General features: G+C 38.6%; 1 protein-coding gene and 1 pseudogene across 1 annotated transcript in view; one reads left to right on the top strand and one right to left on the bottom strand.

Moving 5' to 3' along the window:
• The window catches only part of LOC118840101, an 85,126-nt pseudogene extending 58,623 nt beyond the window's left edge, over window positions 1-26,503 (top strand).
• The window catches only part of TMEM163 (transmembrane protein 163), a 411,947-nt gene that overhangs the window by 335,188 nt on the left and 49,505 nt on the right, over window positions 1-27,254 (bottom strand). The gene's annotated exons all lie outside the window — the stretch shown is intronic.

The following is a 27,254-nucleotide window of genomic DNA, read 5'->3' as shown; positions in this document are numbered from 1 at the left end:
CCCCAATTCAAGCCTCGGTGCTGAGCTTACCACAGGCTGTTCTCTGTGTCCTAGAATCAGAGATTTCAAGGTAAGAAGGGCTTCAGAGGCCATTAAGTCCAATCCCTAAGGCCTGTGAAATTAAGACCCAAAATCACACAGCACCTAAGTGTCAGCTATGGGATGTCCTGGGAAGTATTCCTCTTCAACTCCATATCTTAGGATATCTTGATTCCTTCAAGGTTCAGCTAAAGTGCATTTCCTTTAGTTGAACCTTCCCAATTCTAATTCCCTTATCAGTGATTCTAGCCTGAATTCCATGACCTTTTCTAAAGAGTACTTTGGTCACTACATTTCAATATAGTTTCCTTTGTGATCATATGTAATATATTTTATGAATTTTAAAACATCCTCCTGAGAGGAGGTCCATAGGCTTCACCAGACTGCCCAAGGAATCCATTACACAAAAATGGTTAAGAATCACTACCTCAACTGGTAGTGCTCTCCTCCTCTTTCTTAATGGCCATTTGCACATTTATCTCCTTACATGATATTTAGGTGCTAGGGCTAGTCTTTGTTTTGTCTTTGTGTTCCTCCAGCACCTGTGAGACAGTGTGGTGTATTGGTTAGAGAAGGAGCCAGCCTTGAGGCCATCAGAGGTATGACTCAAAGACTCGGATAGAGTCATATCTCAGGTACATGCTGACCATAGAGCCATGGGTAAATCACTTAACTTCTAGGGGCTCTTTTAGTAGTGTCAAATTCAAATAGATATGGATCCCTGTTAGCTGTATATTGATTTAGGAGACCATGAATTAATATTATTTGTGTTATATTGTATTTTTATTTATTTTGTTGCTCTTATTTGTTTATTTTGTTTGTAATTTCCCAATTTCATTTTAATTTTTTTCACTATATTCAGGAGTTGTGCTGGCCACATGGAGTTTGATACCTATGTTAATCTAGACACCTCTGTAATTGAAGAAAAGGTACCCATTAGAACAAAGAATTGGGAGTGGAGGGAGAATTATACCAATGAAATCACAGGTCTAATCCCTATCACTGCCCCAAACAGGCTTGCACATAGTAGGAACTCCATAAATGCTTCATGGATCAGATTGGGCAAACCTCAGTTTCCTTATCTCAAAAGCGTTTTAAAAGGATTAAAGAAGGAAATTATGTGAAAGCCTTTGGAAAACTTAATAAAGTGCTTATAATTATGTAAAGGATCTCCAAATTACACTCAGTGAGAAAATAAACATGTACAAAAATGACTCAACAGTAGAGATTTCAAGCGGGAAGGGACTTTACAGGCATCTGTAATAACAACCACATTGGCCTACCCAGGATGACTGCTAGTGCAGGTTCTTTTATCTGCTGTACTAGGAAAGCAACTTAAAAGGGGTCAATGATCTTCTTTAATAAAACAGAAAAAATACAGAGAAGAGAAACAAAGACCAACAGACAGGGCTATACTGCCTGAATCAAAGCTTTATGCTGGAGAGTTCTGAACATACAGCCACTCAGAGTCTCAACCAGGGAATCACAAGGTCCTTCCCATAAGCGAGCCCCCAAAGCAAAAGCTCACCTCTCAGAATATATACTCTTTCAGCTAATAGGCTCAGAGCCAGAACCCTCCTGACTCAGTGCCTAATTAGATATTAACAAAAGGTGTGTAAGTCTTCCTACAAGCAAGTAAGCTTTCCTTTATGGGCTCCACATGAGGCCTATTGATGGGTAGGGAAGATCTTATTCCCCATTAACCTTACAGCATCTAGTTACAGATAAGAAAACTGAGACCCATAGAGTTTACATGGCTCCCTCAAGGTCACATAGGAAGTAGACAGCAGAACTGGGGTGTGAAATGAGGTGATCTGACTTCAAATCCAGCACTTTTTATACCTTCTACTTTTCAGCACCATAAGAAAAGGAAGTTCCAAAACTTAGCACAGTGCCTGGCAAAAAGGAGGCTTGTAACAGGGTTTATTGATTGATTCATTGAATCCATAGATAGAATAAAAATGCTATGTTACAGAATAAATTTGGAAGATTCTTGCTCATTTACACTATGGTAAGCAAGTGGAAAGCCAAGTGTCCTTTTACTCATTGTATGTGTAAGGTAGGTTGGGTATGTATAGTCGTCAGAAGGTTATCACTCTTAGGCTTTACTGGGAGGTTAAAGGGTCTTGCTCTAGACTTCAGGTAAAGGATAACCAGTGATGGTAACTCTAATCATTTCCCCCAACTCTCCCTGACTCCAGCCCAGGGAGCCTCCCCAGAGGCTCTATCTAACTTTAATTCACCTGAGGGAAGGAGAATAACAAATGCTATTTAGGAAATTACACCTTGAATGTTTGTTATTGTTATTGTTTAGTCATTTTCAGTCATGTCCAATTCCTGTAACCCCTTTGGGGTTTTGTTGGTAAAGATACTAGAGTGGCTTGCCATTTCCTTCTCCAACTCATTTTACAGATGAAGAAACTGAGGCAGACAGAGCTAAGTTGACTTGCCTAAGGATCACACAGCTAGTGTCTGTGGCCAGATTTGAACTCAGGGCTTCCTGATTCCAAGTCCAGTGCTCTTTCCACTGCACAACTACCTGCCCCTTAAAGATTAACTTATTTGGAGGAATTACTCCATAATCATTGAAGTCTTGACCTGGCAGGGAGGAAAGGGGTTCTGATAGGTGAGGTAGAAAAATGCCAAAGACAACCTTTACAATTTTGCCAAGCACTAGCCCTGATCAAGCCTCTCGAAATCATGCCCTCAGTTACTGAAATCACAGATTTAATAGGAAAGATTAAAGGTCCAACCTTCTCAGTCTACACACGAGGGAAATGAGGGCCAGGGAAATTAAGTGATTTGCCCAAGATCCCACAGGTAGAAAGTAAGTGGCAAAGCCGGTCTTTGAACACTGCTCCTCTGGGTTCAGATCTGTTGCTCTTTCTAAGGTGTCTCACGTCTTGTATCCAATGTGTAGCATAGTGTAGAGAATGCTGGGCATGAAGAACTGGATTGAAATCTTGTCTGTACCTGCTCACTGTGTGACCAGTGGCAGGTTACAGATTCCCAGACTTTCCATTTTCTTATTTGTAAAATGAGAGTAATAGTACCTACCTCATAAGATTGTTGTGAGACTCAGATTAAATTGTACGTAAAGCTCTTAGCAAACCCCACAGCCCTAAATAAGATGTACACTGTTATTACAATGATGAAATCAACTAGAGTCTGGCAGGATGTCCTCTTCTGGAGGAGGAGTGGAGAATGGTGATGGATGTCAAGAGAAGAGGCTTGGAAAGGGTGTGATTTAGTAATTGGCACATTATTTTCCATTAAAGCCCTCATTTTTACAAATTCTGGAGCTATCTGTCTATTTTGTCTAGGGCAGTGGCCATTTTTTGTAACTTCTCTATGATCCTTACTCACTTATTATACTTGCTAGCTCTGTGATGATGATAAGTCATTTCACCTGTTTGCTTGTTTCCTCCTCCGTAAAATAGGGGTATTCCTACTTCTCAGAGTTGTTGTGAGGATAAAATTAGATAAAATTTGTAAATCACTTTGCAAACCTTAAGGCACTATATAAATGCTTGATGTGCTGCTGCTACTACTACTATTATAGATATTATTAATTATTACCCTATCTATAAACAGGATCCCTAGGAGTTTCAGGTCAGATTTTGCTTTAGGCAAATCTCTCATGTTTCTGTTGATGGCTCTTGGAGTATAATCAATCTTTGAAGTAAAAAAGATAAATGTTTAAAAATATTTTTCATTTTGGCATGTCAACATGCCCTCTCTTTGATTCACTCCATTTAGCAGAAACAAACGAGGAAAACCCTCACTGCTTTTCTGAAGATTCATGAGGCTTCCATAGAACATCGTTGATAAATACAGCTCCTGTTCTCTAGTAAGTAGCAGTTTTTCTTAATTTAAGAGAAGTGATGCAGAGCCTCATGTGCAAATTCAGAGAGTAGATATGGTCAGCATTTTGCTTTGCTAATGAGAATGCATTCCAGATTTCCATTTTTCTGTTGAAAGTCTCTTCTAACCACCCAGATTCACAAGTCAAATCAGCACGAATTTATTGAGCATCCATTATGTGCCAAGCATGGTGCTAAGTGCTGGGGATACAAAGAAAGATGGTAAAAAAAAAAAGGCCCTATTTTTAAGGAGCTCACAGTCTAAAGGGGAAAACATAGCATGCAAACAATTAAATGCAGACTAAATATATAAGGACAAAGTGGATATATTAAGAAAAAGAGAAGGCACATTAAGGGGCATTGTAAAAGGCTTCTTATAGAAGATGGGATTTTGTCTGGGACCGGAAGGAATCTGGAGAGGCCTGGAGACGTTTAGGAGGAAGAGAATTCCAGGCATTGGGGACAACCAGTGAAAATGCAAGGAGAGGAGTGGTATGTAGAGGAGAATAAGATGTTAAGGAGACTGTAAAGGTAGGAAGGGACCAAGTTATGAAGGCATTTAAAAGCCTGAGAATTTTATATTTTATGTTAGAAATAATTGGGAGCCACTGAAGTTTGGTGACATTGTCAGACCCTCTCTTTAGAAAGTTGGATAACTGAATGGAGAATGAATTGCAGTGGGAAAAAATTTGAGACAGAAACCAACCAAAGCCTAATGCAATCGTCCAGGCATGATGTGATGAAAGCTTCACCAAGATATTGTGAAGGTACACTCGATAAGATTCAACAACAGTTTGGATATTGGGGGTAAGAAAGAGTAGATGACACTTAGGTCGCAAGCCTGGATGACTGGGAAGATGGCAATGTCCTTGACAGTAATAAGAAAGCGAGGAAGAAGGGAGGGCTTTGTGGGGAAAATAGCAATTTCAGTTTCAGACATATTGAGTTTAAGATTTCTATAGGATATCCAAGAAGGGGAGCCCAACCTAAGAAGGAGGATGGAGGCAATGGCAAGATAGAAAAAGCCTTTGATCAAAGCTGTCCCTGTGCCTGAAATGACTTCTCCATAATCCATTCTCTACCACTGAGCCTCCTACCCACCCTTAGAAGCCCAGGTCAAATGCTGCCTCTTTCAGGAAGCCCTCTGTGATGTCTATATCTCTACACAGAGATTTTTTTTGAGCCTCACTTAGAAAGGGAGAAAGGAGTCTACAATAGATTATCCTGGCTAAGTTATCTGATCTTGTTACATATATTAGACTTGGAGTTGGGAAAACTTAAGTGACAGCTGGTACAATGGCTAAGAGTGGTGGACTTGGGGTCAGGAAGAACCGAGTTCATAATCCTGCCTCAGATACTGTCTTAGCAAGGCAAATTTAAATTACCGTTACAGATACTTAATAGTCATGTGAACCCAGGCAAGTCACTTAATCTATACCAGCCTCTGTTTCATTGTTCTTAAAATTGATCATAATAGTACCTACCTCCCAGGGTTGTGATGAAGATCAAATGCTATCTCTGCAAGCCTTAAAAGTATCATATAAATGTTAGCTACAATTATTACTCCAAGCCTGCCTCTGACATTAGATATGTGATCCTGGGCTAGTCACTTCACCTCTCTGAGCCTCAGTCTCCTAATCTGTAAAACAGAGATAATAATAGCTAACATTTATAGAGTACTTTAAGGTTTACAAAGTGCTTTACACACATAATCTCATTTGATCCTCACAAAAACTGTGTGAAATAGGTGCTATTATTACCCCCATTATAAAACTAAAGAAACCAGGAATTATGGGAAGATGGAAGAATAAGGCAGGAAACTACCCGGCCCTCCCAACTTCCCCCACAAATAACTTAAAATAATACCTTAAAGTGAATTTTAGAGTGGCAGAAATAATTAAATGTCGGGGTAAAGCAGCCATCCAGCCTAAGACAGCTTGAAAGGTCTAGGAAAGATCTGACCTCAGGCAGGGGTGGTCTGGCTTGATTGAAGTGCAGATACCTCCAAGTCAGCAAACCACAAGTCCTAGGGGCAGCAGCAGTCTTAGGTTCTAGAGCTTTCCCCAGGAACTGTATAGGGGGTTGGGTGGCTGATCAGGGTAAGATTGTGGGGGCCCTCTACTGATGCTGCACAGGGAGACCAGGAGTTTTGACTAGACATGGTCCCAGGCTGTGGCTGTGGGTAAGGAGGAGTGAATACTGGGTGCAGTCTTAGAAGGGTGGGTGTCCTGCTGGTTGTAGTCACTCACAGGAGGGTGGGGTCCCTGGTTTCTGTTCTAGGGCAGAGGAGGGAGCTAATGCTTGCAGCTGCCTGAAGGACCTCAGGAAGCAACAATATTTGTCAAGGCAGTGGTGCTGGAGGCCCTGGTCCCAGCTCGGGGAAGAGAAGAGTATATGAGGTCACTTATAAACCAAGGCGTGAGCCAGAGGAGCAATGACCACACCTGGCCTTAGATTATAGAACACTGGAAGAACCAAGAAGTCAAAGACCCCCATATAGAGCTCAGAAAACAACAGCACAAAAAACCTGAAGCCTGAGATATTATGCCCCACAACCCAGAAGCAGAGGCCAACCCTAACATAAAGTTAACAGCTAAGAAACAGGCCATTAAAATGGGTTTAAAAAGAGAGAGAGAGAGAGAGAGAAAGAACACAATCATAGATATCTACTATGATGATAGAGAAGATCAGTTTTCAAACTCAGAAGACAAAACAGCTTCTTATAAAACTTCAAAGAAAAATGTAAAATGATCCCAAGTCCAAAAAGAGTTCTTGGAAGAACTTTAAAAAGAATTTAAAAATCAAATAAGAGTGATTGAGGGAAAACTGGGAAAAGAACTAAGTAATGCAAGAAAAGCAAGAAATTTATGAAAATAAAGTCAACCAATTAGAAAGAAAAGATCCAAAAATTTACTGAAGAAAATAATTCCTTAAAAATTAGAATTGGGCAAGGGGAAGCTAATGACTTCCTAAGACTTCAGGAGTTAATAAAACAAAATCAAAAGAATTAAAAAAGAACAGAATGCGAAACATCTCATTAGAAAAAACAACTGATCTGAAAAACAGATTGAGGAAAGATAATGTAAGAATTCTCAGTCCACATGAAAGTTATGATAAAAAAAGAGTCTAGACATTATACAACAAGAAATTATTAAGGAAAATTGCCCTGAAGTTCTAGAACTACAGGGTAAAATAAAACCATAAGGAAAATAGGATAAAGGGAAATACACAACTAGTAGTTATAACTTTGAATGTGAATGAGATGAACTCATCCATAAAACAGAAATGGATAGCAGAATGGATCAAAAACCAGACACCAACAATATGTCATTTACAAGAAACAGCTTAGAAAAATAAATTGAACAGGCCATAAATGAGCTTCCTAAGAAAAACGCATCGAGACCAGATGGATTTACAAGGGAATTCTGCCAAACATTTAAAGATCAACTAATTCCAATATTAAATAAATTATTTGAAATAATAGGCAAAGAAGGAGTCCTACCAAATTCCTTTTATGAAACAAATATTTTGCTGATACATAAAACAGGAAGAGCAAAAACAGAGAAAGAAAATTAGACCAATTTCACTAATGAATATTGATGCAAAAATCCTAAATAAAATATTAGCTAAGAGGCTACAATAATATATCACAAAGATAATACATTATGACCAAGTGGCATTTATATCAGTAATGCAGGGTTTGTTCAATATGTGGAAAACTATTATACAATTGCTTATATCAATAACAAAGGCAACAAAAATCACGTAATTATATCAAGAGACGCAGAAAAAGCTTTTGATAAAATATAACACTCATTCTTATTAAAAACACTTGAAAACATAGGCATAAATAGATTTCTCCTTAAAATGATAAGAAACATCTACCTAAAACTATCAACAAGCATTATCTGTGACAGGGTAAGCTAGAAGCCTTCCCAGCAAGATCAAGTATGAAACAAGAATGCCCATTATCACCAATATTATTCAATATTACTAGAAATGCTAGCAATAGCAATAGGAGAAGAAAAAGAAGTTGAAGGAGCCAGAATGGGCAATGAAGTAATAAAACTAATTGTTTTTGCAGATGATATGATGGTATAGTTGGAAAATCATATAGATTCAACTAAAAAGCTAGTTGAAACAATAATTCTAGCAAAAGTAGTAGGATATAAAGTAAACCCACATAAATCATCTGCATTTCTATATATCACCAAAAAAGCCCTGAAAGAAGAGATAGTTTATTTAAAATAATTATAGACAATATAAAATACCTGGGAGTATACCTGCCAGAGAAATCCAGAAATTATATGAACATAATCACAAAATATTTTTATACAAATAAAGTCAGATTTAAATAACTGGAGAAATATTAATTGTTTTTGGGTGGGACAAGCCAATATAACAAATGCCAAATAATAAAGCCAATATAATAAAAATGACAATTCTACTTAAATTAATCTGCCTTTGCAGTGCCTTCCCAATTAAATTCCCCCCCCAAAATTTATTGAGCTAGAAAAAAATAACAAAATTCATTTGGAAGAACAGAAGGTCAAGAATATCAAAGAAATTAATAAAAAATGTAAATGAAGGAGGTCTAGCAGTGTCAGATCTTAAACTATATTATGAGGCAGTAATCATCAAAACTATCTGGTACTGGCTAAGAAATAGAAAGGTGGATCAGTAGAACAGAGTAGACATACAATACACAGTAGTAAATGATTATAGTAAGCTTGTATTTGACAAAGGTAAAGATTTAAGTTTTTGGGATAATAATTCACTGTTCGGCAAAAACTGTTGGGGAAACTGGGAAGCAGTCTGGCAGAAACTAGGTATAGACCAATATCTTACATCATTTACTAAGAGAAGGTCTAAATGGACACATGACCTAGACATAAAAGAAATATTATAAGCAAATTAAAAGAACATGCAACATATTACCAAGCAGATTTATTGATAGTAGAAGAACTTATGAATAAACAAGAGATAGAGAGCATTGTGAGATGTAAAATGGGTAATTTTGATTAGATTAAATTAAAAAGATTTTATACAAATAAAACCAAGGTAGCCAAGATTAGAAAGAAAGCAGGAAATTGTGTGTATGGGGGAGGGGGGAGAAGGGAGCGAATTTATAGACAATTTCTTGGATAATGATCTCATATCTCAAATATATACAGAACTTTATCAAATTTATAGGAATAGGAGTCATTCCTCAACTGATAAATGGTCAAAGGATATGAACAGGTAGTTTTAGGAGGAAGAAATCACAGCTATCTGTATATGAAAAAAAATGCTCTAAATCATTATTGATTAGAGAAAAGAAAATTAAAACAACTTTGAGATACCTTGTCACGCCTATCAGATCGACTAAAATAATAGAAGGGGGAAAGGACAAATGTTGGAGGGGATGCAGAAAAATTGGGTCACTAATGCATTGTTGGTAGAATTGTGAACTGATCCAATCATTTTGGAGAGCAATCTGGAATTCTGCCCAAAGGGTTATAAAACTTTGTATACCCTTTAACCTAGCAGTACCACTATTGGATCTGTTTCCCAAGATGATAAGGGAAAAAAGAAAAGAATCTACATGTTCTAAAATGAAGAGTAAAAAGAGCAGGACCAAGAAAATGTTGTATATAGTTATAACAATATTGTTCAAAGATTAAATGTGAATGACTAAGGAATTTTGAGTTATATGAATATTCAAATCAATTACAAAGGGAGGAAGGAAGATGCCATCCACCCCCATAGAAAGAGCTGATATATGGAAGTATGTAATGTATACCATATTTCCCATGTATAAGACACACCTTAATTTTGGGACCCGAAATCTGAAAAAAAAATGTATTACATAAAGTTATTGAACTCAAGTTTTATTCATAATAAAATTCATACAATAATACAATGAAATTCAAGGACCTTCTTTTCATAGCTTTCAGGCATCTTTTGGGCAAGTCTGGTGCATGTACGCATGCTTAGTCCATTCCGTTTATGAACCTCAAGCACCAATTGTGTCCTCCTTTGAAATCAGTAACTTCTTTTTCATCAGCAGTTCTTGCCTCATGCTGAACCACCTTTGTGGACACAGGAATTCCAACTGCCCTTTGCTCTTCAATCCATATCTTCAATTCCCTCTCTAAATCAGGCCATTTTGCTGACTTGCCTCTCATGACCTTCTTCTGCTGTGGCGTTTTCAGTAGGGTTTCTTCTTCCCGTAGCCAGTCTCGGATTGTTTTCTCAGTTGGAGGAGGCCCAAACTTAACATTCAGCAGCACAATCTCCATTCACTTTTGCAAACTGGATCACTTTTAACTTGAATTCAGCACTGTACGAAAACCTTTTCTGAGGCATTTCTGGGCAGAACGCGGCAAAACATAACCTAATATGCCAGTAACAAATGCAAAACAATGAGCACAAAGACAGCAAGCCCAAAAAAGCAGGAAATGCAAGTTAAAAAAATCTAGAACAGAAGCATCTAGGTGGAGCAGTGAGTAGAGCACCAGCCCTGGAGTCAGGAGTACCTAAGTTCAAATCCGGCCTCAGACACTTGACACATTTACTAGCTGTGTGACCTTGGGCAAGTCACTTAACCCCAATTGCCCTGCCTTCCCCCCTGCAAAAAAAAAAAATCTACAACAATGAGCACAAAAACAAGTGTGAAAAAGTGGGAAATGCATGTAAAAAAATCTACAACCACTGTATAAGATGCAACCAGTTTTTAGACCCCAAATTTTTTGAAAAGAGGTGCATCTTATACATGAGGAGATGCGGTAGTTTCACATATATATCTTTGTCAAATGTTGGCCTTCTCTAATGAGGGGTTGGGAGAGAGGGAGGAACTCAATATAACAAACTTGGAACTCAAATTAACAAAAAATAAAATAAAAATAAATATTAAAAAAAGAATAAGGAAACCAAAGTTCAGAGAGGTTAACTACCTTATCTAGGGCTATACACTGGGGCAGATTTAAACTCAAGTCTTTCCGATTCCTCATCCAGCATTCTATCCACTACTCCAAGCTTCCTCTAATAACATTTGTAGTCTTTCCTTTTATTGAGGAGCTCATATGAGATATAGATATAGTATGCTTTTCATCCTTTAAAACATAATGCAAATGTCAGTTCTAATTATTGAATCATAGTACTAGAGTAGGCAGAGATCTCAGGTGCAATCTAGGCCATCACTGACCCTGATCCTGCATTTTGCTGATAAAGAAGGAAAAGCAAAGGAAGTTAAATAATTTTCCACAGGTCATGTGGGTATTAAGGAGCAGAGATAGGATATGAATATAGATGCTCTGATGCCAAAGCCCTATCTATTGTACCACAGGCTCCAGGTATCAATGGCCCATTCAAACAACCAGCCTTGATGACCATCTTATTTTTATGCCCTCTTCTCAAAAAAACACCACCTTCTCCTCGTGCTTCCCCTCAGTACTGAATGCAGAAAAGAGCTGTAACTTCAGAAAATGGGCTAGCACAAAATGGAAACGGGAAGGCAGTGTAACACTTTGTTCTTAAGTGTTCCCAGAACTAAAGAGTGTCCATACAAATAAGCCAAACACATCATAATGCAAATAATTTATACGGATAATAAATATTCTATGTACGGATAATAAATATTCTATGTGCAGCAGGGATTTAGCTGGAGAAAAGATCTTGAGGGCTGACTGTGGACCCAGGGGAATGCAGACAAGCCTTCAGGGCTGGCCTCTAGAAGGAGAGGCTGATAAAAAAAACCCTATAAGAAATGGGAGTCAATAATCATGGGGTTGGGGTGATTAGTGTAATCTTGTTCAAGTACAGTAATGATGGTTTGCCTTTAACTTGTACACAGCCCTTTCCTCATATCAACTCAGTAAATAAGGAATAAGAAATTATCATTTTTTTAAAGATGGAGAAATCAAAGTGTAGAAAGAAGAAAGGACCTGACCACGGTCACACAGGCTGTCAAAGCTAGGACTCAAATCTAAGTCTCTAGAAAGGGAAGGAGGGAAAGAGGTAGGAAGGGAGGGAGGAAAGGAAAGAAGAAGGAAGGAAGGAAGGAATGAAGAGAGGAAGGAAGGGAAGGATGGAGGGAGAAGGAAAGAATGGAGGGAGGGAAGGATGAAGAGAGGGAGGGAAGAAGGAAAGACAGACAGAAAGAAAGAAAGAAAGAAAGAAAGAAAGAAAGAAAGACAGAAAGAAAGAAAGAAAGAAAGAAAGAAGGAAACAACCTGCATGTGGGAGCAGGACTAGCCAGTAAATCAAACAGAGTTGTAGCTACTGCTTACTAGGGTGGCTTCTCAGTCATTGTCTCCTGCTGCCTTTCTAGTGGATACTTCTTGTTGGTTTTCCCTCCTCCTCTTCCTCCTCCCCAACTCCCAAACCAGTTCTCAAGCAGGAAGTGTTAGTCCCTGTCATCTAGTCCACACTATGCTGCAGTGCTTTGTCTTCCACATCACTTTGCCAGCACATAGTTTTCTTCTACATGGGGCAGCTAGGTGGCACAGTGTATAGGTATCCAGGCCTGGAGTCAGAGAGACTCATCTTCCCGAGTTTATATCTGGCCTCAGACATTTACTAGCTATGTCACCCTGGGCAAGTCACTTATCACTGTTTGCCTCAGCTTCGTCATCCATAAAATGGGCTGGAGAAGGAAATGTCAAACCAGTCTAGTGTCTTTGCCAAGAAAACCCCAAATGGGGTCACAAAGAGTTGGACGTGGCTGAAAAACAACTGAAAAACAAGTTTTCTTCTACTCCTAGCAAATGGGATAAGCCATTCCTTTTCCCAATGAACCAGTTCTCTGTAGGGGAAACCATTTCAGGATTCCTGTTATGAGACTTGTGCAAAACACAGCTCCAGACCAGCATGCCTGTTTCTGATGCTTTCTCTTGTTCTACAATTCATTCAACCATGGGCCACACACAAGAATTCTCTCAAAAACATCTTCTTAGCTCGTCTTGTACCTTAAAGGCCACACATCTGGCCATCTGCGTGGGCTCCTCCCTTTCTAATCTCACCTTCCAGTTTATAGCAAGAATCCCTACGGAGTGATGGGTGGGAAAAATCAAGGAAAATTGTTCAGTTTTCCAACAAGATGGGGCTTTTTATGATATAATTTCCCGTATTTTCCTGTGGTATTTAGTTCAGTGATGGGTGAAGGAAGATAAACACAACACCAAGAATCTTCTTGATCCACTTAGATCTTAACCCAGGCTCTGACACATCCTAGCTCTGTGGTTCTGCACAAGTCACATGTGTCTCTAAACTTCAGTCTATTCGCATATTAAAAAGGGGATCATAATTACCCACCTCACAGGGTTATTGTGTAGAAAGTTTTTTGTAAACATTATGGAAATGTGAGGTATTACTGTGGCACCTTTTTAAAATTGATTTAGGCTAATACATGTCAAGGACCTGTGGTTTTATCAGTATGGAAACATCTTCCACTTAGGTCATTCATTCAGTCAATCAATCAACAAATAGACCTTTGGGCTTAGAGTCAGAAAGACCTGAATTCAAATCCAGCTTGGACATTCAGTAGCTATGTACCCTGGGTAAGTCACTTAATCTCTGTTTGCCTCAGTTTCCTCAGTTATAAAATGAGAATGATACTAACACCTACCTCCTAGGGTTGTTATGAGACTGAAATGAGATACCTGGAAGGCACTTAGCCCAATGCCTGGCACATAGTAGGTGCTTAATACTTGCTTGTTCTCTTCCCTTTCCCTACTAAGGATCTACTATGTGCCAGGTATTTGGCTAGCCCCTGGGGATAAAAAGAATGGAAAAAACCTGCTCTCAAGGAGTTCACACATAATCTTGCTTCAGACTCAGAGATGATAAACTAACTTGCCCTGGATTGCAGGTTACTGGGTGACAGAACTTGGGCTCAAACCCAGGTCTTTCTGACTCAAGAATTGTATGCACATACTGTTTCACCTATATGGGGTGGGGAAATGGCAGCCTCGAGGCCACATGTGGCCTTCTAGGTCCTCAAATGTGGCCCTTTGACTGAATCCAAACTTCACAGAACAAATCCCCTTAATAAAAGGATTTGTTCTGTAAAACTTGGTCTCAGTCAAAAGACCACACCTGAGGACCTAGAAGGCCACATGTGCCTCGAGGCTGCAGGTTCCCCACCTCTGTGACATGCTTATAGTCTAATATATTTGGTACAGAATATAAAATGGTTTTAATTTTTATTTCCTTTTAGTAATAATCTCTTTGAATGCAGGGACTATGTCACTTTATCTTTGTACCCTGAGCCTTACTTAGAGATATTAAACAACTCAAGAAATGTTTGTTGAATTGAAAATTGAGGAAATAATATTTTCCTTTGAAATATCATGCAAAGCACCCTTGAAAGTAGGAGCTGACATCAGCATACTGGGTAGGGATGTTGCTGCTGTTTTGCTGGGCCGGAGTTCAAGCCAGAAGGCACAGTTTGGCCAGCTAGCTCACTATGCCATCTAGTGTAGATGGGGGGAGGAAACCAGAATTGGTTTCTAGATAAATGCCTTGTCTTGGTTCTACAATTATGAGCAAGGTATTGATGGTTCCAAGGTGAGAATCACTTCACTGATCCAGCTAGGTGCCAGACCCCTACCTGCCGCATCTGTAGCTCTACTTTGCTATCCTTCCATCTCTAACTTAGCTTGTGACTATGCTTCTCCACATTTTCCTTTTATCTCAGAACAATGGTCCTTGCCCTTCCCCCAGCCAATGTATGACAACTACTTAGCTTCCACTGTCCCAGAGCCCATGGACCTAGAACCAGTCAGGGCACAAGACGAGAGAACTGTGGCCCATGAAAAAATTGAGCTGGACCCTGTGTGCCATAGTATCTGGGACATATGTATCACATTTACTAATGTCAATTAATAAAAATTAAATATTGTAAAATTTATTATATTTAACTGAAAGCTTGCAATATCTGATTTTTATTGTCAGATCATTTATTGATCATATGTTATAATAACCAAGATGCAGCATGTTTAGAGGATAGAGAGCTGACCTTGAAGTTCAGAAGACCTGAGTTTAAGTGACATACTAGCTATGTGATTCTGGAAAAGTCACAAACCCTTAGTTTGTGGCAACTCTTTCAGACTATAAATAGTTGAATAATTCTGTCTCTTTACATCGATGAAGGTAGTTTCCTCACTAGAGAGCCCCCCACCCTAATGACATCACAAGTTGGAATAAGGAACTAAGAACCCTAGTTCTAGGAGCTCATAGGATAGTAGAATTTTAGAGCTGGAGGGACCTCAGAGGTTACTTGTCCAGCTCTTATCCAATGAAGAATCTCTTCTACAAAACAGGGGAGCTACGAATGTGGAACACTTCATATATCAGAATTTTGTTGGTTAATTTTGCACTGATTTTTTCTCTTTTTTTACTTTGTAAGGTGTGGCTTTGAGGGTAGATGGATACTTTGGGAAATGTAGTTTTTTTTAAAGGTAGCAATAAAAATTTGGTCAAGAAATCCTTTCCACAATATCTCTAGGAAGTAGCTTTCCAGTCCTTTCTTAAATACTTCCAGTGATGAGGACTCATCTTGTGAAACAGCTCATTCCATTGCTGGATAGCTCTAGTTGTTAAAAAGCTCTTACTCATATTTCCCTTGTGAAATGCTTGTTCCCAGCTTTCCTTCAATCCACTTTAGTGGACCCACCATGACATAGACTACTTATGCTTGCTATGTGTCTTTATTGTCCTTTGAGTTACTGGTCACTCTGATTCTGGGATATGGTGCTCCATGGTACACAGACATATAGTTTTATCAGGAGAATATTATTAAAGAGATGGGCTTTTATGGCAGCAAGAACTCTGATATCATTAAAGTCACTGAAAAGTTTCCTAAATGTTTTCCCCCAAATTGGCAGACCAATGTCCTACTTCTATCCAATTCATCTTATTGTCTATCTTCAACACCTTTCCAAGATCTACATAAGCTCCAGGAGGGGGGACGTATCTTACCTAAACTTTTTATCTCTGTGTGTTTAGCACAGTGTTCTGCACGTAGTAGGAACTTAAGTGTTTCTTAAATTGATAAACTAATTCAAGCTACCTATTCAGCTATATGTCATAGAAATATGCATTTTTCATACAAGTCGAGTCAACAACATTTATTAAGTACCTACTGTATGCTGATCACTGTGCTAAGCATTGACATTGCCCAAAAAGACCAGCAAAAAAAACTGTCCTTCCCTCATGAAGTTTGCAGTCTAATTAGGGGGATAACATACAAACAACTATATAGGACAAATCAGAGAATCAACAGAGAAAAGGCACTAAATTTAAGAGGGACTGAGAAAGAAGTCCTATAGAAGGTAACAATTTATATACTGCTTTAAGGTTTCCAGAAAGCTTTACTCAAAAGAATCCCGTAAAGAAAATAGTCAAAGTATTAGTATCCAAGCTTTACAGAAAAGGAAACAGGTTCAGAAAAGTAACTTATTCATAGTCACACAGCTAGTAATTATTAGTCAAAATCATAGGATTATCTAGTCAGAGTTCAAAGAGACTTTAGTCTCACTCTTCATTTTTATAGATGAAGAATCTTAAACTTAGAGAAGTTGTGACCTTGCCAGACTTAGACAGATATTAAAGGGACTCAAACCTCAGTCCTCAGCCTCCAAGTCCTGCACTCTTACTAATACATAGCACTGATTCAATAAGTAACTTTCTTTGTTTGGACTCTGTACAAAATAATTTCCAAAGCACTGGCTTGGCTTTGCAAACTTTATGGATTTGTAGAAATGTCAGGGTTTTGATGCTGTTGTTATTAAAGTGTCTGCCTGTTTTACAGTCCCCTTGATGTCAGTACTCTAGGGAATCTTGAACAGAGTTGTCTCTGTGGTCTATCTGCAAAAAGGGTATTGTATGCTTTTAATAAGTATGAGAGACATCATATTTGAGGAGAACTTTCAAGGCTAGTTTCTGTTCTCCCAAGTCAAATACGTTTAGAAAATCAATTGATGGATTTAGAAGAGGTGGCAGCTATAGCTGGATCCTGTGAGGTTCCATAGCTGCCCTTAGTAGTCATAAAGAACCTTCTCCCGATGTTGGTGAGAGTATGCAGGAGAGGAAGCCAAAGGAATACCTAGTACGTAAAGGACAGATTGTGACTAGAGCATGATAGTCAGGTCTGGAATGATTTGTGTTGTCAGAGAGAGAAAAAAATTTAGTAATTCAGAGAGTGTGAGTCAGTGGTATGCATTTGAATGTGGCTCCATGGCTTTTGAGAGTGTATGTTGAACTGTCTGCTTATTGTGTTCTGGAAAGTCTGGGAAAGTGGAAAAGGGGGGTACTTGGGCTAGGTAGAAGCTGCCATGTTCTGCTGATATTTTCAGCCCTAAGTCTGAGGGCATCAATATTTTAAGGAAGGATTCATCCTCATGGATTAATTCTAGCATTTTAGGACCTGTGATGGCCAAGACCTATTAGATATAGATATCTGCTTGGTATCCTTCTGAGCTCTCCAATAATCTCTCCATGGGGGTTGGGAGATTGAATCTGGATGTGAGGTTTAATGACTAGTAGGATGTATTTAGGAGCATGTGAGAGTGTGTACATGCCCTCAACAACAATAAACACAACAGGATCTTAAATTCCCTACACCTCTCAGCCAGTTGCGTAACCATGAGGATGTGGTCTGATGTGGAAAATGGTCTATGAAAGGCTAAACATTTCCTTCTCATGTTTTCATCAAAGAAACCTTTGATGTGTTAAATAATTTGGTTTCTGTTCTCAACATTCAACTGAAACCACTCCCTCTAAGGTTGTCGATGATCCCCTTAATTGCTAAATACAATTATTTTCTCCTCAATCTCCATCCTTCTTGACTACTCCACAGCATTGATGTTGTTGATCATCCCCTCTTTCTTCTTGCTGTCCCACTTGAATTTTCATGACACTACTTTGTCATGACTCTCTGACAGTTCCTTCTCAAGTCATTACAGGATTATTGCCCATGTCCTGCCCCCCCCCCTTACTGGGTATACTAAAGGTCTCCTCTCTCCTTCCTCTCTCTCCCTTTCCCTTTCTCTCTCCCTCTCTCTCTGTGAACTCCCATGGATTCAATTCGTACCTCTATGCACATCACTCCCAAATCTATAAATCTAGTACTCATCTCTCTCACCAGTATCTCCAACTGCCTGCTTAAATACAATCATCTGGATATTCCATAGGTATTTCAAACTCAACATATCCAAAACAGAACACCTTATTTTTCCCTCTAAACAGACTTCTCCTCCAAACTTCCCTACATCTGTCAAAGACACCACCATTCTTCTAGTACCCAAGTTCCCAACCTGGCAGTCTTCCTCAACTCTTCCATCCTCACACCCTATGTCAATTGGTTACCAAATCTTATATATTCTACCACCCTAACATCCCTTGCTTCTATCTCCTTCTACTTACTTAAACCACAACTACCTTAGTTCAGACTCTCATCATCCCTCACTTAGACTATTTAAAGTAGTTTATCCCTCCACAATCCATCTTCCATATTACTTACAAATTGATATTCCTAAAATTCAGTTCTGTTCCTTACCTCAAGAAGCTTCAGTGGATCCCTATTCTCTTTATGATAAAATATTAATTCTTCTCTTCATCATTTTACAATAAGTCTCCAGTCTTTCTTCCTAGGCTGTTTACATATTACTTACTCCCTGCTCATATTCAACTCAAGTATGTTATAACCCTAACACCTATGAATAGTAGATAATTACTAAATACTTGATTAAGTGACATTATGTGCTATATGAAGATTTAATATGTAGATAATAAAACAGGATCAGTAACTGATATCTCCTATTCTAGTAAAAACTTTGTTTATTACATGTTCCATTCTTGTGACCTTCCAAATGTCAAGAAAGCTTGAATATCAATCTCTGAATGTCATCAAGGTGACACAAGGAATTGGGCACCAGGCCTGGAGTCAGGAAGACCTGAATTCAAATCCAGTCTCAGGCACTTGCTAGCTATGTGATCCTGGACAAGTCATTTAGCCTCTGCCTCAATTTCTCCACCACAAAAAATAGGAAAACCATCCAACATTGTGAGGATCATTTGAAATAATCATTATAAAGTGCCTAATCTGGTTCCTGGCACATAGTAAGTATCATATAAATGTTGACTATTATTATTTAATAATATTATTTAATAATCTGATGTCATATAAATGTTGACTATTATTATTTAATAATATTATTTAATAATCTGATGTCATTTTTGTGGCTTTTTTCAGATTCAGATATGCTCCCATCTTTATTTTCTTCATTTCCTTTGCCACTTCTTCCTGTATTATATCCAATAACAAAGTGACTCAAATGTGACACATCCACTCTAATCACTAAAATTTCTGGATGTGTTGAGTTTGTGGTGCTCATTGAAATGGCCAGATATAGATACCCTAAAGACTTTTGGCAGTTTAAGTCTGGAACTCATAAGAGCTATCATGACTGCAAATATAGATTTATGTGTAGATTTATTTGTGTAGAGGTGGTTGAAGCCCTAGAAGTGAATTGAAAATACTATACTGTAGGAAAGAATATATAAAGGAGAAATAAGACAAGGCTAGATCCTTGGAGAATATCCACATTAAATGGCTAGAAGAGAATAAGGAGCCAAAAGAAACACAAAAAAGTGGTTGCAAACAAAGGAAGAAAGCAAAGAGAGTGATATTTCTGAAATTGAGGGAGGAGAAAGCAGTGTTTGAAATTGCAGTGTGGTCAAAGAAAATGAAGACTGAAAAAGAAGGCCATTAAACTTGGTGACTAGGAGGCCACAGGTGACCTTAGAAAGAGCAATAGTAGAGGGGTGAGAAAGGAAGTCCAATTAAAAGAAGTTAAAGCCAGTGAATAGTAAAGAATTGAGTGTAAACAGCTCTTTGAAGAAGTTTAGAAGAGAAAGACGGAAGAAAGATGGTAGCCAAATATCTAGAAGAGCCAAGGGAAGAGACTGAGGTGGGAGGGAAGGTGAACTGGAAAGGCCTGAACACATTTATATCCAGTTGGAAGGAAGTCATTTTTAAGGAAATGGTTGCAAATGCATGAGGAAGAATAGATGGCAGCTACAGCAGGAACCATGGAGGTTGCAGCAGGGAATAGGATTGGCCTTAATGAAGAATAGAAATATATCTTCTACTATGACCAAAGGGAAAAACAGAGAAAGTCTTAAAATGCTGAGATTTGAAGACTTGGAGGAAGGAGGGCAGAATTCCAGCTTTAGACACCTTCTTACTTCCACTGCTGCTGCTAGGGCATTTGATTCTTCAAAGCACACCTTCAGGCCTAGAAAAGTGTGTGGAGATTACAGGACTTTGCAAATAACTGGCAGAAAATGATCTGAAGTGATTTTGTGACTATTTTTATTGCTTCCTGTCAAAGAGTTAAGTGCTCAGTCAGTATCTACACCTGTTATAGTCTGTGGAGATATAAATGGACAATTAAAGAATTGCAGAACCTCAGTTACAGAGGTCCCAAGAGGCCATCTACTCCAATCTGAATCTAAATAAGAATCCTCTCTATAACATGCATAACAAGTAGTCATCCAGGCTTTGCCTGAAAACTTTTATTCAGGGGAAACCCACTGCTTCCCAAGGTAGTCCGTTCAACCTTCGAGTAATTGTTAAGATTTTTTCCCCCTTACTCAGCACTTCTTTTTGACTACCTCCCCAAATCAGCACCCATGGTTTACAGGTTAGGTCCCTAAAGGGGTGCCTATTCTGATAGGTTCCAAAGGCACTCAATGGTTCCACACTTCTAAAACAATAACCCTTGAGCCCCCATCAGTGTGCTTAACTTTAATAGACAGTAGACACGACTAACTCAAGATACAGGCATTTACTAACATGACATGGGAGGAAAAGTAACAATAAGACATTCCCCAATGATTCCATAAATACAAACATCATCAGTTGAAGACTAGGAGAACTCTAGTGGTGAGACACACCTGTGGGGAACAGATGCAGCCAAAGCAGCTCACATCTCTGACACTGCGGGGTACCATTATCTTTCCCTTTTCATCGACTCTTCCTACTGCTTCTCCCCAGGTGCAACATTTCTGCTGAGCAGGGGACTCCACTGGAGTCTCTGGGCTGACCTACTCCCCTGCACAACTTGACTCTTAACTGCCAACTTTAGTTTTCTTTGGAATCCAAAGTCTATCTTCTCCTCTCAGGAGCCACACTCCTTGAAACCATTTTTTGCCTTGAATGCTGCTCCTTTCTGTGAATTGTGTCTCTTTGGCGATTGTTTCTTTGTTCTCTGCCAGATACATCTCAATTATGCCTAGATTTCTGAACTGTGTCTGAGGCCTCCATTGGCCTGGTCAATCTTCAACCAGTCAATGCCAAGATCTTCTTCCAATTCAATCAGAGTAACTTTTCCATATTTTGTAAAAGAATAATAGGGTATAGAAACATTCATTAACATACTAATACCTTGTTATCACACTTATCTGCTCCTTACTGTCTAGAATTGGATCAACTAGACTGGGGAGAGAGGAAAGAAATCCCCCAACAACAACAACTACATTTAAGGGAAAAGAAATCCCCAACAACTACATTTACATCAAGACTAAATTTTTGCCTCTGCAATTCCACATTATTGCTTCTAGTTCTGTACTCTTAACCTAGGCAGAACGAATCTAATCTCTCTTCCATATGCCTTGCTCTTCATATCTTTGGAAGATAGCTAACATGTCATACCTAAGCCTTTTCTTTTAGAGCCTAAAATATCCTCAGGTATTTCAACCACAACATTATTTCAAGACCCTTCACCAATCTGGTTGCCTCCCTCTAGATGTTCTCCAGCTTATCAATGTCCTTCCTAAAATATGGCAGTTCAGGACTGAACACAACAAGGTAGAATGCCATAAGACTAATATATCCCTAGTCCTGGATATAGTGTTTTTCTTAGCATAGGTTAAGATAGCATTAGCTTTTTTTTGGTTGCCTTATAACACTCTTGATGCATATTGAAATGGCTATCCATTAAAACCCTCCGATCTTTTTCAAACAAACTATTTGGCCACATCTCCTTCATTTGTGAAGTAATTTTTTTCCTTTTTTTAAACAAAGCTTTATATTTATGCCTATTAAATTTTACATTATTAGATTCATCCCAACATCAAGCCTGCAAAAGTCTTTTAGGATCCTGACCAACATAATAGCTATTCTTCCCAATTTTACATCATCTGCTACTTGATAAATAGTCCATCTATGCCTCTATCTAAGTCATCAATAAAAATGTTAAACAACCCAGGACAAAGCATGAATCCTGAGATATTCTACTAGTGACCCCCTTCCAAGCTGACTTCAAAATCATTAATGACTGTTCTTTGGGTCAACTCATTTAGCCAATTCCTAATTCAATTCTCTGTACATCTCTCCATCTTCTCCACATGAATGATATAAGAAAGTTTATCAAATGCTCTATTAAAATCATGATAAACTATACATTCCCCGATCTACCATCCTGTCAAAAAAAGATATGTGGTTTGTCTGGAATATCCTGTTCTCCTTGAAGCCATGCTCACCTGCTGTGATCACCACTGTGCTTTCTAGATGTTTAGAAAACAAGCTATCATAGGTTAGCCATCTCCACAGTATATGTTCAAGATTTTGCTGGTAATAAAAGTCACATTTAGTGATTACTGTGCTGTAGATTCCATACTCTTCCCTTTTTTCCAACCTGCGATATCTCTCCCATTCTTTCATGATTTAATTCAACAAATATAGTGCCTACTATGTGCAAAGCATTGTGCTGAGCCTTGGGGGGAAACCAAAACCAAAAAGAAAAATCATCCCCGACCTCAAGTATATATTTCAAAGATCAATGACAGTAGCTCAGCAACTATATCTGCCTGTTTCTTCAACTATAAAATGGGGGTAATAATACCATCTGCCTTTCAGTGTTGCTGTGAGAATCACGTAAGACAATATTTGTAAAGCTCTTAGCACAGTGCCTAGGATATAGTAGTTGTTTAATAAATGCTTGTCCTCTTCCCCCTTCCCTTTCCTTCTTTCAGTATTTGGGTATTTTTTCCTCTGGACTTAGTAACTTGAATCAATTAAAGTTAATTAGGTAATATTTTACTATTTATCTTGGTCAGGGTGTGTGGAGTGTTCAGGGAGGACTAGCACCTCCCATGTGAGGGCTTGCCAAGCCCTTTTCAGGGCTGCTTATCTACCTTTAGTGTCCACCTGATTCACCCAACTCTCACCTGTGGCTTCAAGAAGCTGTAGCTTGCACAGTGGCTACACCCAGTAACACTGCCTTGGCAGACAGGCTAAACCAGGTTGAGGGTAACTGACAGGCCTCAAAGCCATAGGTGAGTTAGGGGGATGTCTACTCCAAGCATGTGAAGACTTCCCCCAATGGAAAGGGCAAATGAGAACAATTTATTCCTGTGGCCATAAAAGCAGAAGAAGCAGGTACTGTGGAGTGTTTAGAGTTTAATCAGACGTTGTAGATGTCAAGGTCATCCAGCGTACCTATCACAGGCAATTGCCAGCCACCTTGACTTTTGTCCTGCTACCGGACTTCAATAATTCTCAAAGAGAGGGTGAGGCTGAGGACTTTGTACAAATTCTGTTTCATTTAAATACAATTGATGTACCCATAATACCATTGGTCCCCTTTGAAAATGAAGGATGAACAACATTTATCTTGAGCAGCAACTTCCTGTTAGTCATTGTTGCTTGGTCCTCTGCAGTCCAAAGATTATTGTTGTTGATAGAGAAAACAGAAGCAAAAATAGGAGTTGAGGGACTCTTAATTCTCTCCATCATCCATTATTATTCTCCCATCAGTACTGAGCAATAATCCTCTCCCTTCTTTAACCATCCTCTTTCCCTCAATATGGCTTAAAAATAAGAACATTTTCTTTCTTGCATTAAGAGTTCTGCCTCAAACCTGCTCATTCAGAATTTTGGCACTCCTGAGATCATTCTTTCAAGACTATGACATTCTCTTGTAGTTATTCTCTTTAACCCATCCTCAATTCCATCTTCTATCCATATCTGTCTAAAATTTGGATAATTTGTCAAATTTGGATAAAATTTGAAATTTTTGGATTTAAAACTTGATGAGTCCCCAGTGCAGCCAAATCAGTCTCTTTAACCACTTCCCCTTCTCCTTCCTCAGAATTGTTTCTCTTTCTGTCTTTAGAATTTCATTCATGGAAGCTTCCCTTTTTCCCCTGGGTTCATGTCTCTTGCAGAATTTAAATGGATCCTGTTTCTTCTAAATCCATTGAAATATACTCCTCCAAAATCTATGGTGAATGTCCAATTATGCCTGGTTTCTCTCTCTCCTATCGCAATTTCTAACTGGTCACTTCTCACAAAGATTCTGATCTTTCTACCTCAGCAATCAATTCCCAATTTTGGGTGAAAATCTTATCAAAGATAGTAGCTGCCCTCTATGAACTTGGAGCACTATACAAAACTAAAGAGCAGGTTCCTAGTATTAGCTACATATTTGTGAGTGATTTTGTAGTCAGCATTTACTATAATCTGAAGACTTTTGCTTACCTTGATTCACTAAAGGCTAAATGATATGATCACATTATATTCTTGCAAAGAAATCCTGAAAGTTAGACAGGCACATGGATTCTTTAATGAGTGCCAAATCCAATATGAAAATGCTAATGCATGGAGAGTCTGTACTAAGGTCTGATGTACTCACACTAGCACCTTTAAGAGATGAGCAAATTTTATGTGACCACAATGGTCTTTTTCCAGACATTGAAACACTGAATAAAATACAAATCACCGAATGGAGTCAGTAAATTCCTTTCAAAGGAGGATTTTGTAATCTGGTGGGGTCAGATTCTGAAGATGTAGATACTTGGGCAATCAATTCATGAGATCCAACCACAAACAAATCAATTCAGCTAAAATGAGAAAGGGAATAGTTAACTGCAGAGAAAAAAATCTTAGCAGAAAGTTTCTCTGATACAGGTCTAATCAAGTTGGTTTTTATAGCAAAGATCACAAATGAGTTTGTTCAGAGGAGCCACTTAAAATTCATCCGCAGAACATGTCAGTTAGTATATTAAGAGTATAAATATGTGTTTGGCAAAAAGTTGATAACAGTAAGACTGCATCTCAACCAGTGTTACCATTGTGAAAATATTGCTACAATCGTGGTCTTCAAAGATTAACACAAGGAAACAAAAACTACTCTAGGTAGTCCCAGATTCACAATATGTAACACTTCACAAAAATACTATATTGACTTTGAGACCTTCAACCGATGCCCTGATCGCTTTCTCTTCCTTCTTCTATCTTCAATTTCTTCATATTTAGTTCCCTCCAGCAAACGTTTTCGGCTGGAGTTCTGCCTTTTGCCTTTTGGATCGTTTTGGCTGTAGTTCGGCCTTTTGCCACCTCCATCATTATCTTTTTGTATTTTAAATTATCTAAATGTATTTGTATTATGGTGACCATAGCAATGCTTCTCTACTGATTTTTCTTCCCATCCTATCCCAGCACTTTCTCCCTCTATCTTCTATAGTGTATTTCTTTTTCGTCTTAAGATCATTAGAAGATAACAAAGTTGCTCCCAAGCCACTTCTTCATTTATTACCTCTAAGACTCCTGAAGACACTAGAGTTCTGAGGGGGCATTTGTTTCTTCTCCCCTGTTCAAATATAAGCATTTCTTTATTATATAGTCTCTTCCACTTGCTCAAATATACTTACCTTTCTAGGTTCCTCTTTGATCCCTTTTTTTGCATTTCAAAGTATCTACTTAACCCCAGTTCCTAAACTTGCCTAGCTTGCCTTTAGTCCTGGAGCTGAAAGGCTCCTGAAAGCTACACCAGGAGTCCTTAGGCTTCTGCCTGTCTCTTTGTGCGGACCTTGGCTGGAAAAATACACTTACTGTAGTTTCTTCTTGAATTTCTTGATCATTTCTTGGTTAGTGGTTGGTGGTAGCGGTTGTTCTTTTTAAAATCCTTGCTGGAGTAGTTGTTAGGGAGCTGGGCTTTCCTACTGTCACTCATTCTACCTCTTGAGCAGAGCCCCTAGGGCAGGGGTGTTCTGTGAAGTTTGGGTTTGGCCAAAGGGCCACACTTGAGGACCTAGAGGGCCACATGTGGCCTGGAGGCCGCAGGTTCCCCACCCCTGCCCTAGAGCAAGGGTTCTGAACTTCTTTTCATCATGGAATCTTTTGGTAATCTGGTGAATCCTATGGATGCCTGCTCAGAATAATTGTTTTAATGGATAATTGAGGGAAATGATAGCTTTCATTTAGAAGTTAGTGAAAATAAAGATGTAATTTTTTCCCATCCAAGTTCACAGGTCACCTGAAATCTATCCTCCAACTTCTTGGGTTAACAACTCTTTCCCTAGAGAACTGAGGTTAATTCAGTTTACAAACCCTTCACAAGAACCTTTAAATAAAGTCATTGTTTCTCTTGCTACAGCACTTGTGTTTCACCTTGAAAGCATGGTTTATTTTTGGTTGCAACATGAAAAGTCAAAAGAATCAGACATTTTTGTACATCTGAAATATAAAGTCCTTTGAAGCCGAGCCAAGTTAGAGCTTTTTGGAACATTGTTCCTTGTCATGTTTTTAGGAAATGAATGGAGAAACAGTATAAAAGATATCATCAAAGACATGTATGGTTGAAGGGAGGGAAAAAAAAAGATGGACTAGTCTTTTAGCAAAAGCAAGGAATAGGGACAGCCCACGTGTGTTCTCAGCATGTGAAAAGAATTTGATGAAGGTCAAATAGGAGGATGTAACCAAGAGTCCCATAGATTACACAAGTTAGATTACCATTTGCATTGCTGGAGGGTTCAACATCATTGAAATCCCAGGCTCATTGCACCATTAAAGATGTGTTTTAGCTTTTGTGCAGGATGTGCTGGAGCCAGCTCAAACTGGCTTACCAGAGTATGTTGTTAAAGTTTGAATGTGGCCATTTACATTTCAGAAATCAGCAATCACTGATTTATAAATCAAGAAATAAAACCAAGAGTTAGATTTATTGTTTTATTGGTTGTTTAGACTTAAGAGAGTGATGAAAAAATTTTTAATGAAGCAGATTAACCTTAAAAATATATTGTATATACATTTTTGGAGAGCCAGTTGTTAAACATTTATTAACACAGCACTGGCTTTGGGGAACAAGTCAGAACACTCAACAGATTAAAGTGATCTTCTGTCTAAGATTACTTAGTTCATTTTATTTAAGGTCCACTTATAAAGGTCAAGTGCACATTGTGCACACTCAGAGTTGAGGTTGACTTTACTGCTCTGTGTACTATTTGTTATCACTAACTTCAGTTCATTTTTGTCTTTTTGGGAATCTTGTGAAGCCAGTTCATTTTAATGAAGCACTTCAGAAT

Source organism: Trichosurus vulpecula, chromosome 2 (genome assembly GCF_011100635.1).
Source record: "Trichosurus vulpecula isolate mTriVul1 chromosome 2, mTriVul1.pri, whole genome shotgun sequence".
NCBI lineage: Eukaryota > Metazoa > Chordata > Mammalia > Diprotodontia > Phalangeridae > Trichosurus > Trichosurus vulpecula.
Note: the sequence above shows the minus strand (reverse complement) of the source record. Positions and strands in the feature narration are given on the sequence as shown.